Below are 18,414 nucleotides of genomic sequence, written 5' to 3' on the forward strand. Positions count from 1 at the left end.
CCTCAGTCGCTCAGGCAAGTTTTCTACCCGTATAACTGTTGTTGTGATGTATATGTGTATATGCATGATCTTGCGATAAATGCATATTGGTTATTAGCAAATTCTTGCGATATATTGTAGCATGTGATATGGTATATATGCATGCCTGTTTCATATTCTTGATTTATATATATGTTGGTTCAAATGCTTATAGTTGCATAATACCTATGCTAGAGATAAGCGGTATTTGAGTTTACCCTTAGTATAGGGGATAAAAGGTGAACATATTTCTAAACCGGGAGGCGAGGCTCCCGAGTATAATATATATTTATATATATATATATTGATATAGTTTTTAAAACTATTAATCGAATAAGGTTTATTCGATAACTTTATTTTATTTAATGAATATTATTACGAATATTCATTCGAGGGCTTATAACTCTTTTATTTTATTATTTGAATATTATTACGAATATTCATTCGAGGACTTATGACTCCTTTTATTTTATTATTTGAATATTATTTGAATATTCATTCGAGGGCTTATGACTCAGTTTATATTATTTAATGAATATTATTTGAATATTCATTCGAGGGCTTATGACTCAGTTTATACTATTTAATGAATATTATTTGAATATTCATTTGAGGATCTATGACTCTGATTATTTGCTGAGATATATTCTTTATTTTATTAAAGAATAATGTTTCGATATTCAAACTTATTTTCGATTATTCAAATAAAGATAGTACTTTCATATAAGTATATCTTTGGTTATTTAATACTCATTTCAAGTATAAGTCTTACAACTTCTACTTCAATTATTTGTATAAAGATTATTCTTTATGGGACTATTATTTAAATAATAATATTCAGACATTTTCTAAATATATTGGGACTGATTTACTTCATTAAATCAGCATTACTCCAAACACTCTTTAAAGTGTTTTTGAGTCTTCAAAATGATTTTTAAAAGTTAGAGCGGATCCCAAAACTCATTTTTATATTTAAGATCTTCCTTTTAAAGGGAATTTAAATACTCGTTCAAAACTTGAGGGATCCGGCTCAGTGGTGTATTTTACATTCGCAACGAGGTTGCTATTTTGAGAAAACATCTTGATTACTTGCCCATCGTTCGGGAAGTAAGTTCATCTATTTGAGTCGGCATAAGCAACATGGGCTCAGTGGGCGTCCATGAAAGTGTAAGTGGCTCAGTGGGAGTCCATCAAATGCGTAAGTGGCTGAGTGGCAGTCCAGCATAAGGTCCTATTGCGGCCAGGGTGATGACCAGTGGGGAATTCGTCCATCTACTAGTAGAAAAGGTTACTTATTGGTATCTTTGCCTGATCAGCAAGATATCAGGTTTATGCCAAGGTTTTCTCCTTTCCAAATTCATTGGATATTGCAACTCTGTTTATAATTTTCATAACTGAGGTTTTCAAGGAGTGTATGAAATGTATATATAGGTGTATATATATATCGAGATTTAATGAAGTATCTCATAACTTCATTATTTATAATGATATTCAAAGATTGAATCTATTCAAATCTTGTCTTGTAGTCTCATCTATGTGATGAACTTTTGAAACTAATTATAACTTGAACGGTGGTAGTTCAAGTAGTATTTGGAAAAGATATAAGTATATTGGAGTATCTTGTAACTTCATCTTTTAAACTTATATCTAGTAAATGATTATCTTATGCATATCAAAGACTTTCATAAAAACATTGAGACAAGGTTAGATATATGAGATCACCTTGCAACGATATTTTTATACAGTTATAAACTGGAACTTTGTGTATATTATACATGGAAGAGGACTTCCAAGATTTTGAAAAGTATATATGTATATATACTGAATATTTTGCGACTTCATCGCATTAAGATATCAAACTTGGTTCATTTCTTTTGACCAAGACTTTCATGAGTACTATGAGAAGGCTCATATACTGTTAATCATTATACATATTATTTTGGTGGGCTTGCTGCTCACCCTTGCTTTCTTCTTTCATCACACAACAACAGATAGAAAAAATGAACAGGACCAAGCTCCCGATTCGCGAGCAGATAGGAAACGTTCCGCGGTTTCCTATAGGCGTTGATGTCATTGTAGCTGAGGTAGGAACTACCAATAGGCTAGGCTTTCAACTTCTGATGTACCAGATTATGTATATTTATGAATTATAATAATGGCAAATAAAATGTAAATTTATTCATAAACCTTTTAAGGTGTATTCGCATATAATTGTGGAATAAAACGACTTGTGATTATTTTTGGATATTCATCTCTGAGACTATAACTTGTGGTGTGTGTGTTTATTGTGGGTTCACAGTACAGAGTAGTTGATTGTTTATTAAGATTGGGTGTTAATAAGGGAAATGGAACTCGTGATAACCTGGATTCCCGACCCCGGATTTGGGGGTGTTACAGACACCATCAAATTGCCCACCTTTCTAACCTCTTCTCCACCATCAAAGAAGCAGAAAAGAAGAATCAAATCAACACCCTCTAAAGCCTCAATCAAATTCACACAGAAGCCTAAGTCTAAGCCTCAAGCCTCTAAGGATGATTATGTTCACATCTGTGACATAAAAGAATTTTCAGACATTGAACTCTATATGGATGAGCTGGAGGAAGTAAGGGGAATAGCTGCCTACAGACAGCTACCAGAAAGACTAGTGTTCAAATACAAAGGAAGTGGGGAAAGAACTTGGCCTCTCTACAGGATTCTGAATGAAGGCTACTCTACCTTGGTTAGAGTCTACTCAGCCATACAAAGGGATTCTGGCTTTACCAGGACTGCCCAGACTGAGATTCTCAACAAGATTGCCAACATAAGGAAAACTTGGTGGGAGCCCAATGCCTTGCCCAGAACATTACTCATTCAAGAAAGAGGAATTACAGTTCACAAATCACCTCATTGGTTGATGGAGTTTAGAGACAACAAAGGAGTCAGAAGATTTTTCAGAATTGAAGATCAGCTCAAGATTGCCAGTAATAAAACTCTCAAGGATATGCAATCTAAGTTGGACATCAATGAAGAAGATGAAGCTGAATTCTACAGACAACTTCAACTTCAAATAGAGGAGAATGACAGGAGCTAGGAAAGAAAACAAGGAATCAAAGGAAAAGAAACTAATCTGCTCAGGCTAAAGGAGCACCCTTGGAAATAATGTAATTCTTCAATTCCATCTCAGCATACACATTTTTGCAGCACTTTTGAATTTCTGCTTTATTACAGTTTATATATTTGTCAAGTGTTTTGTTATCATCAAGCTAAACCCAAATTTATGCCTACAGTTCTAGTAGACATAAATAGGGGGAGATTGTTAGGAATATGTGTATTAGTTTAATGATAAGTTAAACAAAACACTTAAGTAGAAATCTAGTGTTTGTAGCCTCAACGGATAAGACCATCTTGGCTATCCGTTGAAGGAGTAGCTTTACTTAGCAATAAGTTTAGTATTGTAGCACATTTCATTCTCTGGATTCAAGTTGTAATTCTTAGATGTTGTAGGAAATTATCAGTCATGTTGACTACTAGTGGATATGCAAATAGGAGGGCTAATTGTAAATATTTCATGCCTTGTAATTTTGTATAAGTGAAGAAGTATCAACTAATATTGAAGACCTTCAACGGATAAGAAACAAAGCTTCAACGGATGTCTCTAATGCTTCAACGGATAATATCCATTAACGGATGAGTGCTTCAACGGATAAAGACTTCAACTGATAATGCATCAACGGATAAAGTTTCAACGGATAAAGCCTCAACGGATAAGGCATCAACGGATGAAAGCTTCAACGGATGCTTAGTTCATTAGCAGTTGATAGTGACAATTCACAAGCTGACAGAGGCACATGGGTTGACAGAGACAAACTGGAATGTGGAAGCCTCTAGGAGGAATAAAGAAAATGCAGCATTTCCATTCTAATGCAAACAAGGAAGTATTCAAAGATCTACAGCCAAGCCTAAATTGCATTTGATAGAGAAATGAAGAAGAAACATGTGAAGAATCTTTTTAATTGTATTTTATAGTTTTGTCTTCACTTGTAAACTTGGTGATATATAAACCAAGTAGCATCTAGTAATTAGATAAGAATTTTCCTGAGCTGTTTAGAAATATCCAGAGAGAAAATCATATAGTTTGTACTAGGAAGCAGCTGTGATTTAATTCTTTGAATCACAGATTTTCTGAAATAACACATCTCTGGTGGAACAACAAATCCACCAGAAAAGTTTTTAAGTTCTTTGTGTTCTTTACATTTGTGTTTGAATATATATCTGTCTGCATTAGCTTCAAGCAATTCACACACATTTGTTCACTAAAACACTTAGCCTTAGAAACTACTCAAAACTTGAAAAAGTTTTGAGATTTACATTCAACCCCCTTTCTGTAAATCTCATTGTTAGTCCACTGAGAATAACAGCGGCGGCAAACGGGGAAATGAACAGGGAAACAGAACATGGAGGGGAAAAACGGGAGAGGAGAGGGAAAGACTGAGAAATCAGGGAGAGAGAGATTGATGAGGTCGAAGAGATTCAGGGAAGGGGTCTATGGATGCATGTATTTTTATGTTGTTAGTTTTGTTTTTTTTATTAATCTTACCTAATCAGAAACTAACACGAAACCATTTAAATGCTGAAAATTCAACATGTGTCCCCTTATTGATTGTAAGCCCGATCTTTGATCCGTTTTTTCGTAATTTAACGAACAACTGTGCGCATTACAACTTAAATACCAAAATTTTCAGAATATTTAAAAGTTATTAAGAAAAAATTTCATAATTTAATACTTATTTCTTAAACGCACCACATACATGCATTTAACGAATTAACGAATAATCGAGCGGTAAATTTAATCCGATAGATTTCCGAAATAATTATAAAATTCTCGATATATTCCAGAAATAAAAAAATATAAGTTTCATAATTTTTGAAATATTCTGGAATTTAATATTGAATTTACTTATTAATACAATCAGAAAATTATTATGGGTTAAAGAATTAATGAAATATTGTTTTCTAAAATTTATAAATTCACAAAAATAATCATTGTAATTATAAAATCATAAAAATAATTCTAGGGACAATCAATATATTTATGAAAATAAATTTTCAATAAAATCACTTTTAAAAATTGTTAGGAATATATGTGCATTAGTTTGATGATATGTCTAACAAAACACTTAAGTAGAAATCTAGTGTTTGTAGCCTCAACGGATAAGACCATTTTGGCTATCCGTTGATGGTGTAGCTTTACTTAGAAATAAGTCTAGTGTTGTAGCACATTTCAGTCTCTGAATTTGAGATATAATTCTTAAATGTTGAGGGAAATTATAAGTCATGTTGACTACTAGAGGATATGCAGATAGGAAGGCCAATTGTAAATATTTCATGCCTTGTAATTTTGTATAAATGAAATGGTGTCAACGGATAACTTAAAGACCTTCAACGGATGAGAAACAAAGCTTCAACGGATGTCTCTAAAGCTTCAACGGATGAGTGCATCAACGGATAGAGCTTCAACTGCTAACACATCAACGGATAAAGCCATCAACGGATGAAGGCTTCAACGGATGTTCTGTTAAATAGCAGTTGACAAGTGGTAGTTGTACCTACAAACAGAGGCACATGGGTTGACAGAGACAACTGAGATGTGGTAGCCTATTTCAGGAACATCAGAAAAAGCAGCCGTTCTACTCTAGTATAAAGAGGCAATAGTCAACAATGCACTGGAGTAAAATGGAGAAGAAACAAGTGGAGAACTTATTTTATTATTGTATTTTTATCTTTGTCTTCACTTGTAAACTTGGTAATATATAAACCAAGTAGCAGCTAGTAATTAGATAAGAATTTTTCCAGAGCTGTTTAGAAAAATCTTGAGAGAAAAATTATCTAGTTTGTACTAGGACGCAGCTGTGATCAACTTCTTGAATCACAGATTTTCTGAAATACCATCTCTGGTGGAACAACAATCCACCAGAAAAGTTTTTAAGGTCTGTTGTGTTCTTTTACATTAGTGTTTGAATATATATCTGTCTGTATTAGCTTAAAGTAATTCATACACTTGTTTATCTTAAACACACAGCCTTTGAAACTGCTCAAAACTTGAAAAAGTTTTGAGATTTACATTCAACCCCCCTTCTGTAAATCTCATTGTTAGTTCTCTAGGAATAACAATTGGTATCAGAGCAAGCTCCTGACACACAAAGAGTTTAAAGATCTTGGAAACTAACAAAGATGAGTGCACAGAAGAATCCTCCTGTTACCATTATGAATAGGAAGGATATTGGTGTAAAGATCCCAGTCCTGGAAAAGGATAACTATCATCACTGGAAAGTAAAGATGCATTTACATCTTCTTTCTCAAGATGAAAGCTACATCAACTGTATTGAAAATGGTCCTCACATCCCTCACAAAGTAGCCACAGCTGCTACTGCAACAGTTGCTGTTGGACAGTCCATTCCCAAGCCAAAAGCAGAATGGACTATTGAAGACATGGAAGAAATCCGCAAGGATAAGAGAGCCATGAACATTTTGTTTAATGGATTAGATCAAGATATGTTTGACAATGTCATCAATTGCCAAACTGCAAAGGAAGTTTGGGATACTGTACAAATTATCTGTGAAGGAACTGAGCAGGTCAGAGAGAACAAAATGCAGCTTCTCATTCAACAGTATGAGTATTTTCATTTTGAAGAAAATGAATCTTTAAATGACACATTCAATAGATTCCAAAAGCTGTTGAATGGACTGAAGCTGTATGGTAGAGTATACCAAGTCAAGGATTCCAACTTAAAATTTCTTAGGTCTCTGCCAAAGGAATGGAAGCCCATGACTGTTTCTTTGAGAAACTCTCAAGATTATAAGAACTTCACTCTTGAAAGATTATATGGAATTTTGAAGACTTATGAACTTGAAATGGAGCAGGATGAGCTGTTGGAAAAGGGAAAGAGAAAAGGAGGAACAGTTGCTCTTGTAGCTGATAGTGAGAAGATGGAAACCAGGAATGAGGAGAAGACAATGCCAAGTCTCAAAATTGGCACAAGCAAATCAGAATCAAGCAAGGGTAAAGAGCAAGTTGCTGAGAATGAAGACAACTCCAGCCAAGATGACTCTGATGGTATTGATGAGCATCTTGCATTTCTGTCCAGGAGATTTGCAAAGATGAAATTTAGGAAAAACACTAGAGCCACTAAACCTCATAAGAACATGGTGGACAAATCCAAGTTCAAGTGTTACAATTGTGGTACAAGTGGACACTTTGCAAGTGAGTGCAGAAAGCCAACTTCTGAAAAGAAGAAATTTGACCAAGTAGATTACAAAAAGAAATATTTTGATCTGCTCAAGCAAAAGGAGAGGGCTTTCATTACTCAAGAAAAAGACTGGGCAGCTGATGGAGAAGAAGAGGATGAAGATGTGGAATATGTCAACTTGGCTCTCATGGCTGATTCTGAGGAAAATGAAGTTAGTTCATCAAGCAACCAGGTAATCACTACTGATTTAACACAGCTTACTAAAGAAGAGTGCAATGATGCTTTTAATGACATGTCTACTGAACTGTATCATTTGCGTGTGTCTCTTAAATCTCTTGTTAAAGAAAATAGTAGGATTAAAGAGAACAATTTGTTTTTAAGTGATAGAAATGCTGTGTTAGAAGATAAGTTGATTGACCTAGAGAAAACTAAGCTACATTGTATATCTGTTGAAAATGAACTAGCTGAATCTGTTAAGAAAGTAGAAATACTTTCTAATCAATTAGAGATAGAGCAAGAGGTGATTAAAGCCTGGAAGACATCTAGGGATGTTAGTGCTCAAATTGCCAAGGTCCAAGGAATTGAATCATTCTGTGAGAATGCCTGGGATAAAAACAAAAAGAAACTGGAATTAATTGATGGGCTGTCAATGGATGTGGAATCAACGGATGATGAAAATTATCCGTTGAAGGAAGAAAAGGAGCATCCGTTGAAGGTTCCTCAATTAAAACAGGCAGATGTTTCTAAAAGTGAAAATCTAAAGAAACTCAACAAAAAGTTTGGTTCAACTTCCAAGAACTTTGTCAAAGGAGAAGCAAGCACTTCCAAAGATGTCAGTAAGGTGAATATAGGGCACATGACCTTAGAACAGTTAAAGAATAGGCTCAAAGTGGTTGAGGATAAAAAGGAAACTAAAAGGAAATCTAATAGAAATGGGAAGGTAGGGGTTAACAAACATAACAATTACACACCTGATAAGTATGCTCCTAGAAAAAGCTGTGTGCATTGTAGTAGTGTTAATCATCTATCTGCTAATTGCAAATCCATTAAGAAAACTCCCATTCCTGTACCCTCTTCCATGCCTAATATGTCTGCATTACCTCTGCATGCTATGCCTGTTATGTCTCAACAGAATCCTTATGCACATTTTGCAAACATGCCATATTTTAACAATCCTTATCTTGCTGCATTTGGTATGCCTCAAATGCCATATAATATGTCTATGTGGAATAACATGTTTGCACAATCCATGCCTTATCAAATTCCAAATGTGCTAAATGATTCTGTGACTAACCCTACACCTCAACCAACTACATCTAAGATCAAGGTTGACTCAAAGTTACCTAAGTCTAAAGATGCAGGAGGAATGAAGTCTAGGAGAAAGGCTAACAAGAATGGACCCAAGGAAACTTGGGTACCAAAATCAACTTGATTGATTTTATGGTGTGCAGGGAAAAAGAAGAAATCTATGGTACTTGGACAGTGGCTGTTCAAGACACATGACAGGAGATTTCTCCCTGCTCACAGAGTTTAAGGAGAGAGTTGGCCCTAGCATAACCTTTGGAGATGACAGCAAAGGGTTTACTATGGGATATGGCTTGATTTCAACAAGGAATGTCATAATTGATGAAGTTGCATTAGTTGATGGTCTCAAGCATAACTTACTGAGCATCAGTCAACTATGTGATAGAGGGAATACAATTTCCTTCAATTCAGAAGCCTGTGTTGTCACCAGTAAGAAAGACAACAAAGTGGTTCTAACTGGAGTTAGAAAAGGAAATGTGTACTTAGCTGACTTCAACTCTACAGATGCAGAATCTATTACTTGTCTCTTCAGCAAAGCAAGTTCAGTTGAAAGTTGGCTATGGCACAAGAAGCTATCCCATTTGAATTTCAAGACAATGAATGATCTAGTCAAAAAGGACTTAGTAAGAGGAATTCCTCTTGTTGAATTCTCAAGGGATGGTTTGTGTGATGCTTGTCAGAAAGGCAAACAAAGGAAAGCATCATTCAAAAAGAAGCTTGAAATAACAATTGATGAACCATTACAGCTGCTACATATGGATTTGTTTGGACCAGTCAATGTATTGTCAATTGCAAGAAAAAGATATTGCTTGGTGATTGTAGATGATTTCTCAAAGTTTTCATGGGTCTATTTTCTTGGATCAAAGGATGAAGCAAGTGAAATCATTATCAATCACATCAGGCAAGTCAATAATCATCCTGACTTAAAGGTTAGGAATATCAGGAGTGACAATGGAATTGAGTTCAAGAATTTGACAATGAGGCTGTTATGTGAAGAAAATGGAATCATGCATGAGTTCTCAGCTCCAAGAACACCTCAGCAAAATGGGGTAGTTGAAAGAAAGAACAGATCTTTAATTGAGGCTGCCAGAACAATGCTTGAAAAATCAAAGTTACCAACATATTTCTGGGCTGAAGCTGTTAATTGTGCCTGCTACACTCAGAATATTTCTTTGATCAATCAAGATAAAGGCATGACTCCTTATCAGTTGTTCAAGAGAAGAAAACCAACTCTAAATTTTCTTCATGTCTTTGGATGTAAATGCTTTATACTGAGGAATCAATCTGACCATAAAGGGAAGTTTGATGCAAAGGCTGATGAAGGGATATTTGTTGGTTACTCAGCTGGAAAATCTTATAGGGTCTACAATCTAAGAACCAACATTGTTATGGAATCTGTGCATGTTGTGTTTGATGATAAAAAGATTGATGGACTAACAGATGAGGGACACCATGAAAGACTCAAATTTGACAACATTGAGATATATTGTGATGATAGTGAAGAGGAGATTGATGGAGATGACACTTCAAAAGGGATTCAAGATATGCCCTAGGATAATGCACAAAATACTGCATCTGTTGAAAGTCAGAATTATGCATCCGTTGAAAGAGGCAATGCAGTATCCGTTGAAAGACATAGTGCATCATCCGTTGAAGTACATAATGAAGCATCCGTTGATCATAGTTCATCAACGGATAATCGATTTACATCATCAGTTGATAGAACTCCAAGTTCCCTGCAAAGGACCAACAACTCAGGGGGAGTTTCAACTGATCAACACTCTATCTCACATCACGACAATACTGAGGCCACCTCATCTAGAGCACATCTTCCACCTCAAAGGAAATGGACCAAGAATCATCCCTTTGAACTGATCATTGGTGATGCATCATCTAAAGTGCAAACAAGAAGAGCTACTCAAGATGAATGTCTGTATATTAGTTTTCTATCTCAGGAGGAACCTAAGAAAGTGGAAGAAGCCTTAATGGATCCAGATTGGATATTAGCTATGCAAGAAGAGCTGAACCAATTTGAGAGAAACAAAGTTTGGAAGCTGGTACCCAAGCCAAAGAACAAGAGTTCCATTGACACAAAATGGGTATTCAGAAACAAGATGGATGAAAATGGCATTGTCATAAGGAATAAAGCCAGATTGGTTGCTAAAGGCTATTCTCAACAAGAGGGAATAGATTTTGATGAAACATTTGCTCCAGTTGCAAGACTTGAAGCCATCAGAATCTTTCTAGCCTATGCAGCTAATGCCAATTTCAAAGTCTATCAGATGGATGTCAAGAGTGTATTTCTAAATGGGGAATTGGAGGAAGAAGTTTATGTAAGCCAACCTCCAGGTTTTGAAGATCAAAATTTTCCAGACCATGTGTATTATCTGTTGAAAGCACTCTATGGACTAAAGCAAGCACCTAGAGCCTGGTATGAGACTTTGTCAAAGTTCCTTCTAGATAATCATTTCACAAGAGGTACTGTTGACAAAACTCTCTTCTTTAGAAATGTTAATGGCTCTAAGATACTTGTACAAATTTATGTAGATGATATTTGGATCTACAGATGATAAGCTTTGTAAAAAGTTTGCTAAATTAATGCAAAGTAAATATGAAATGAGCATGATGGGAGAGCTAACTTACTTTCTTGGGTTACAAGTTAAACAAGTTAGTGGTGGAATTTTTATTAGTCAAACTAAATATATTTATGATCTTTTAAAGAAGTTTGACTTACTAGAATGTTCATCTGCAAAAACTCTCATGGCCACTGCCACCAAACTTGAATTAAATAAGACTGAAAGGTCTGTGGACATTACAAGTTATAGAGGCATGGTTGGTTCACTTTTATATTTAACTGCCAGTAGACCAGATATAATGTTTTCTACATGTCTCTGTGCTAGATTTCAAGCTGACCCTAAAGAATCTCACTTAGTGGCTATTAAAAGAATTTTCAGATATCTCAAGGGGACTCCAAATCTAGGAATTTGGTACCCTAGAGAGTCTGGTTTTGATCTAATTGGCTACTCAGATGCAGACTATGCAGGTTGCAAAATAGACAGGAAAAGTACAACAGGCTCCTGCCAATTCCTGGGAAACAAGCTTGTATCATGGTTTAGCAAAAAGCAAAATTCAGTCTCTACTTCTACAGCTGAGGCTGAATACATTGCTGCTGGAAGTTGCTGCTCTCAAGTGTTATGGATGAGGAATCAACTCCTTGATTATGGACTACATGTTGATAGAATTCCTATTTTTTGTGACAACACAAGTGCCATAGCCATAACAGAGAATCCTGTGCAGCACTCAAGGACCAAGTACAATGATATCAAGTACCACTTCATTAGGGAGCATGTCATGAATGGTACAGTGGAACTACATTTTGTTCCAAGTGAACAACAAATTGCAGACATATTTACCAAGCCACTTGATGAATCAACATTCACAAGATTGGTAAGTGAGCTAGATATGCTTAATTACTCTTAAAATTCATGTCCTTGTTGCAATTTGAATTGAAGCCTGAAATGTATTAGCTGCTAGAACAAATTTGATTTTTAACACAGATTATTCCATCAACGGATATTCCCTATCCGTTGAAAGTCAAAATTGTTCTGTCAACGGATGTTCAATATCCGTTGAAAGACATATACATTTCTGGAATTTTTTTTATCCATCAACGGATAAAACTGAAGTGCTCTTCAACGGATGACAGTTTACTTTATCCGTTGAAATATCACATCAGTCGATTCAGGTGTTTCACAGCCGTTGATTCTATTTTCTTAACCGTTGATACTCATACATACAGCTGTATGTATTTGTTTTAAAGGTAGTTTTTAGAATTCTTTCAGTTTATTCTTAAACGGCTGAAATTCACTTACATATATTTATTATTTAATCTTTTATTTATGCTTTTTAATTTGAGAAAGTATATAAGTCCTTCTGATTTTTTATTTTTACTTTACGCTTTCTTGAAATTTCAAAGCTTTTACCATTTTCTCTCTGTAAAACCTTCAAGTTATTCTCTGCAATTTCTACTCACAACAATGGCACCAGTAGTAAAGATTATGTCTCAATTTGGATTCATCTATGAGAAGAACAATTTCATAGCTTTGGTAGAAAAGAATGAAGCCCACTCCGATTATCACAAAATGATGGACTTCATCAAAAATTGTAAACTTAGCTATGCAATGCTGGAAGCCCCAACGATTTACTGTGAAGTAGTTGAGGAGATTTGGACAACTGTTGAGTTCAACTCACTAGATATGACTATCTCCTTCACCCTCAAAGGTAAAAATCACTGTGTTAACTGTGATGATTTACTAGCATGCTTTAAATTACCTGAGAACAGTGCCATGACACCACACACTGATAATGATGTATCTAGCATGTTAGATTCCATAGGTTATTCTCTTAACTCTGCTAGTTTAGGGAGTATTAAAAGAAAAGGCCTTAGGAAAGAATGGAGTTTTCTTGGGGATGCCTTTATCAAGGTTTTCTCTGGGAAAATTAGCAATTTTGATGCCATAACTTCATCTCTTGTTAATATGCTCTATATGCTTGTTTCTGATAGGTATTTTAATTTTAGCAACTATGTTATGCTAGAATTGGGTACTAGATTAGGTAACAAAGCTAATAGATCTAATAACATCTATTATGCTAGATTCTTTATGTTATTGGCTAACCATGTTGCTGAAGGTTTGGTCATAACCAATGAGAATAATAAACTCAAGTGCTGGGCACAAGAGAAAAGAGTTCTTGCAGATTTATTGAGAATGGATCTCAACAGCAGTGTGACATTGGTATATTTACCAATCATGAATGCACCTCAGGTAAGTGAGGTAATTGCTTCTACAACTCCTACTTCTTCCAACCCCTCTATTTCTTTATCTTCTAGTGTGGCCATGGAATCTGTGACAATGCCCCAACAGATTCCTACCAAGGTCACCAAAACTAAACTTTCAAAATCAAAGACAAAAAAAACCACCTCTGTTGTTTCTCAAAAGACAACAGTTGCAACATCTACCATTAACCCTGAGGGGAGTGAACAGGGTGTGAGTGGTGAGGGGAGGGGTGAACATCAAAGAAACCCCCAGAATAAGGAAGGAGAGATAAGTGCTTCCCAAGCTAGCCAAGCCACAGTTTCTCAAAAAGCTGTGGTGGTTGAAAAGGTTACTAGCATATCCCTAGCTGCATCCTCCCAAAAGGATGTAACTATTGAAAATAGTTCCCAACCAGGAACACAGAACAAACGAGGGAGGGACAATAAAGCCAAACACTCACCAACAAAAGCCTTTATTAGAAGAAAGAGAGCCAGAACCCAATCTTCTACACAGGGTGCACACACTGCACAGATACATCCATCTGTATCTATGCCTTCTCAAACTCAGTTTGATGTGGCTCCAACAAATGTGGAGTCACAGCCCCATTCTCTCACAATTAACACACATCAATCACCACACACTTCATCACCATCTCTAGATGTGGATATGTTATTCCCATCAATTCCTGATTCTCCCTCTTTATAACTCAGGGAGGAGCCCCACTCAAATACAGGTGATCATCATCTTTTAGATGATTTGTTGGATCACCCGCAAATTCTTTCAGATGTAATTGAAGGATCTGTGTCACCAAAACTCATATCAATCTACACAGATTCAACAGTTATATCACTTTCAATTTCTACTTCTTTTCCTTCTTCAACGGATATCACTCATCCGTTGACAAGTGGTTGTTCTTCAACGGATAAGCTTAACAGCAGTTATCCGTTGATACCATCAGTTTCACCTTCAACGGCTATTCCGCATCCGTTGATAGTCTCTACACACACAACTGAAACAATTTCAAGTGTAGAAGACTTGATTACTGTACAATCACTTCTAGGATTGAGGGAAGGGAGTGACAATTTGAGTGAGAGGCTGGGTTGCTCCCAGGCAAAAGGAGAGATTGAGAGCTCAAATATGCATGCTATTTCTTCCAGCATGGCAAAAGTAAGTGAGAGGAGTACCACCTTAGTAGGTGAAGGTGAGGGAGTGAGTTGTGTGAGCCAGGGGGAGCCCCTGATGCAAGAACATAGAGAAAATGAGAGAAAGGCAGGTACAGCAGATATAAGGATGGATCCAGCCATTGCTAGTGAGTCAATGATTGTGAATGATGCTGAAAAGGAAAGACAATTTCAGCAACATTACAAAGCTGTAATTGATAACATTTCCTTGGATGCTGACACTTTTACTCATCCTGTTTCAGCCTATCAATTATTGGCTGCACAGGGCAATGTGGAGGCAGAAAAGACACTACATCTAGTTCATACAACAGCATCTCTTCAAAGGGACAAAGCTGCCATTAACAAGATGCCTTCAACAGCTGGTGAGTCATCTGAAGAATTTGGAGTAAATTCTGATGATGATGACTTTGTTTCTTCTGATGGAAGCATGAACTTAGGGGGAGATGAAGGCCCTAGTTCTATTCCAAATCTACCTGAATGGGCCTTAACAAAGGAGTCTACAACAGGGCAATTCAATGTCTCCTTAGTCAAACAAATCAATACTATCCAACATGCCATTCAGAAAACTTCTCATGCTGATACAAAGGCTATCCTTACAGCTCACTTGGACTCACTGTATCTCATGAAGTTGCAGCAAGTAAGACAGAATCTGAGTATGAATGAACTCAGAAAGGATATTGCTGACTTGAAATCCTACAATTCTGAAAAATTGGATTCAGTCATGCCCTATGGTACAATGCAGGACATTTTGTTGAGATTGAAAAAGGAATCAAATACTGAAAAGAGGCTGGCCAAATTGGAAGACAGAGTTCAAGTTATTGAAGATTCTGTGGCCACCATTCTTCACAACCAACAATCTCAAACAAATCTACTTATGCAGCTGGCAAAAGCACAGGGCTTGACCCCTCTCCTTGATGATAACAAAAAGGGGGAGAGTAAAAGGGAAGGGGAAGGAGAGCCATCTACAAAAATCCAAATATCTAAAGTGCTAGTTCCTGCCATCACTACTTCTCCAATCATTCAAATCAAAGGAAAGCCTGATGGAATTGATTTAATCCAGCTAGCAGCAGCTGAAATTCAAGTGAAAGAGCAAAGGAGGAGAATTGATGAAAGGGTGCAACAGTTGTTTGGCTCTACACAAGATAAATCAATATCTGTGAAACATAGCACAAAGGTTGAACCAATCAATATGGAGCACAAGCCAGAAAGGAGAAATAAGGTTGGAGAGACTTCTTTCAAGAATCTAAAACCTATGGTTCTCAAGCCCAACACTAGATCCAGCAAGGACTCCACAAAGAACCCTCTAGACTTTGCTCAGATGAAAGAAGTGGACTTTCCTCTTCCAAAGCCTGATAAAGACAAAGTTTTGGGTACTAGCATCATGAAACACAAGGAGACCATGGATGAGGCAGTAAGGAGAAACATGGCTATTATCTTTAGAGAGGGAAAGAGCATTTGTGTGATGCAAGGACATCCCAAATTCTCAATAGCCAAGAGGGAAGAAACCAAAAGGTTAAAGAAAGAAGCTGAAAAACTCAAGGCTGACAAAAGAGCACAAGCAAAGCTTGAACAAAAGCTAAAGTCAAGTCTAGTTGAAAATGAGAAAGGAATTGAAGTCAGGGGTGAAGACAAGATTGCAAACTTAGATGAGGTTTTTGGGAGTATATTTGGTGAAAGTATGGAGGAAAAAGAGGAATGGCAGAAGGGAAACAGAAGAAAGGCCAAGGCACATAGAAGGAGTGAAGACAACACTGAAGAAACTAAATCTCTACCTTCCATACCTGAACCCTTTGTTACTGATCCCACTATAAACATCCATGGTGAACCAATCATCCCAAAAGAGGAACCTATTGATTGGGACACCATCAATTTGCCTACTTTTTTAACCACTCTTCCACTACCAAAGAAACAGAAAAGAAAATCCAAATCTACACCTCCCCTAAACTCTAAGAAATTCACTCAAAAACATAAACCTAACCCTAAGCCACCCATTCTAAAGATGATTATGTTCACATCTGTGACATAAAAGAAATTTCAAACATTGAACTCTATCTGGATGAGCTGGAGGATGTAAGGGGAATTGCTGCCTACAGACAGCTACCAGAGAGATTGGTGTTCAAATACAAAGGAGCTGGGGAAAGAACATGGCCTCTCTACAGGATTCTGAATGAAGGCTACTCTACCTTGATCAGAGTCTTTTCAGCCATACAAAAGGATTCTGGCTTTACCAGGACTGCCAAGACTGAAATTCTCAACAAGATTGCCAACATAAGGAAAACTTGGAGGGAGCCCAATGCTTTGCCCAGAACCTTACTCATTCAAGAAAGGGGAACTACAATTCACAAATCACCTCATTGGTTGATGGAATTCAGAGATGATAAAGGAGTCAGAAGATTTTTCAGACTTGAAGACCAACTCAAGATTGCCAGCAATGAAACTCTCAAAAAAATGCAATCTAAGTTGGATATCAGTGATGAAGATGAAGTTGAATTCTTCAGACAACTCCAACTCCAAATTGAGGAAAATGACAAAGGGCTAGGAAAGAAAACCAGGGAACAAAGAAGAAAAAGATGATTTGCTCAGGCTAAAGGAGCACCCTTGGAAATACTGTAAATCTTCAATTACCTTCTAGTACCTACACTTTTGCAGCACTTTTAAATTTCTACTTAGTTTCAGTTCATATATTTGTTAAGTGTTTTGTTATCATCAAGTTAACCTTGAATTTATGTCTACAATTCTTATAGACATAAATAGGGGGAGATTGTTAGGAATATATGTGCATTACTTTGATGATATGTCTAACAAAACACTTAAGTAGAAATCTAGTGTTTGTAGCCTCAACGGATAAGACCATTTTGGCTATCCGTTGATGGTGTAGCTTTACTTAGAAATAAGTCTAGTGTTGTAGCACATTTCAGTCTCTGAATTTGAGATATAATTCTTAAATGTTGAGGGAAATTATAAGTCATGTTGACTACTAGAGGATATGCAGATAGGAAGGCCAATTGTAAATATTTCATGCCTTGTAATTTTGTATAAATGAAATGGTGTCAACGGATAACTTAAAGACCTTCAACGGATGAGAAACAAAACTTCAACGGATGTCTCTAAAGCTTCAACGGATGAGTGCATCAACGGATGAGTGCATCAACGGATAGAGCTTCAACTGCTAACACATCAACGGATAAAGCCATCAACGGATGAAGGCTTCAACGGATGTTCTGTTAAATAGCAGTTGACAAGTGGTAGTTGTACCTACAAACAGAGGCACATGGGTTGACAGAGACAACTGAGATGTGGTAGCCTATTTCAGGAACATCAGAAAAAGCAGCCGTTCTACTCTAGTATAAAGAGGCAATAGTCAACAATGCACTGGAGTAAAATGGAGAAGAAACAAGTGGAGAACTTATTTTATTATTGTATTTTTATCTTTGTCTTCACTTGTAAACTTGGTAATATATAAACCAAGCAGCAGCTAGTAATTAGATAAGAATTTTTCCAGAGCTGTTTAGAAAAATCTTGAGAGAAAAATTATCTAGTTTGTACTAGGACGCAGTTGTGATCAACTTCTTGAATCACAGATTTTCTGAAATACCATCTCTGGTGGAACAACAATCCACCAGAAAAGTTTTTAAGGTCTGTTGTGTTCTTTTACATTAGTGTTTGAATATATATCTGTCTGTATTAGCTTAAAGCAATTCATACACTTGTTTATCTTAAACACACAGCCTTTGAAACTGCTCAAAACTTGAAAAAGTTTTGAGATTTACATTCAACCCCCCTTCTGTAAATCTCATTGTTAGTTCTCTAGGAATAACAAAAATGAAAACAAAATAATACTTCTCAACAATTAATTATACTAATAATCC

At 36.3% G+C, this 18,414-nt stretch overlaps 1 pseudogene; it reads left to right on the forward strand.

The window, feature by feature from the left end:
• Positions 1-18,414, forward strand: part of LOC141712383 (uncharacterized) — a 77,493-nt pseudogene that overhangs the window by 57,168 nt on the left and 1,911 nt on the right.

The sequence above is a fragment of the Apium graveolens genome, chromosome 1 (genome assembly GCF_009905375.1).
Source record: "Apium graveolens cultivar Ventura chromosome 1, ASM990537v1, whole genome shotgun sequence".
Classification (NCBI taxonomy): Eukaryota; Viridiplantae; Streptophyta; class Magnoliopsida; order Apiales; family Apiaceae; genus Apium; species Apium graveolens.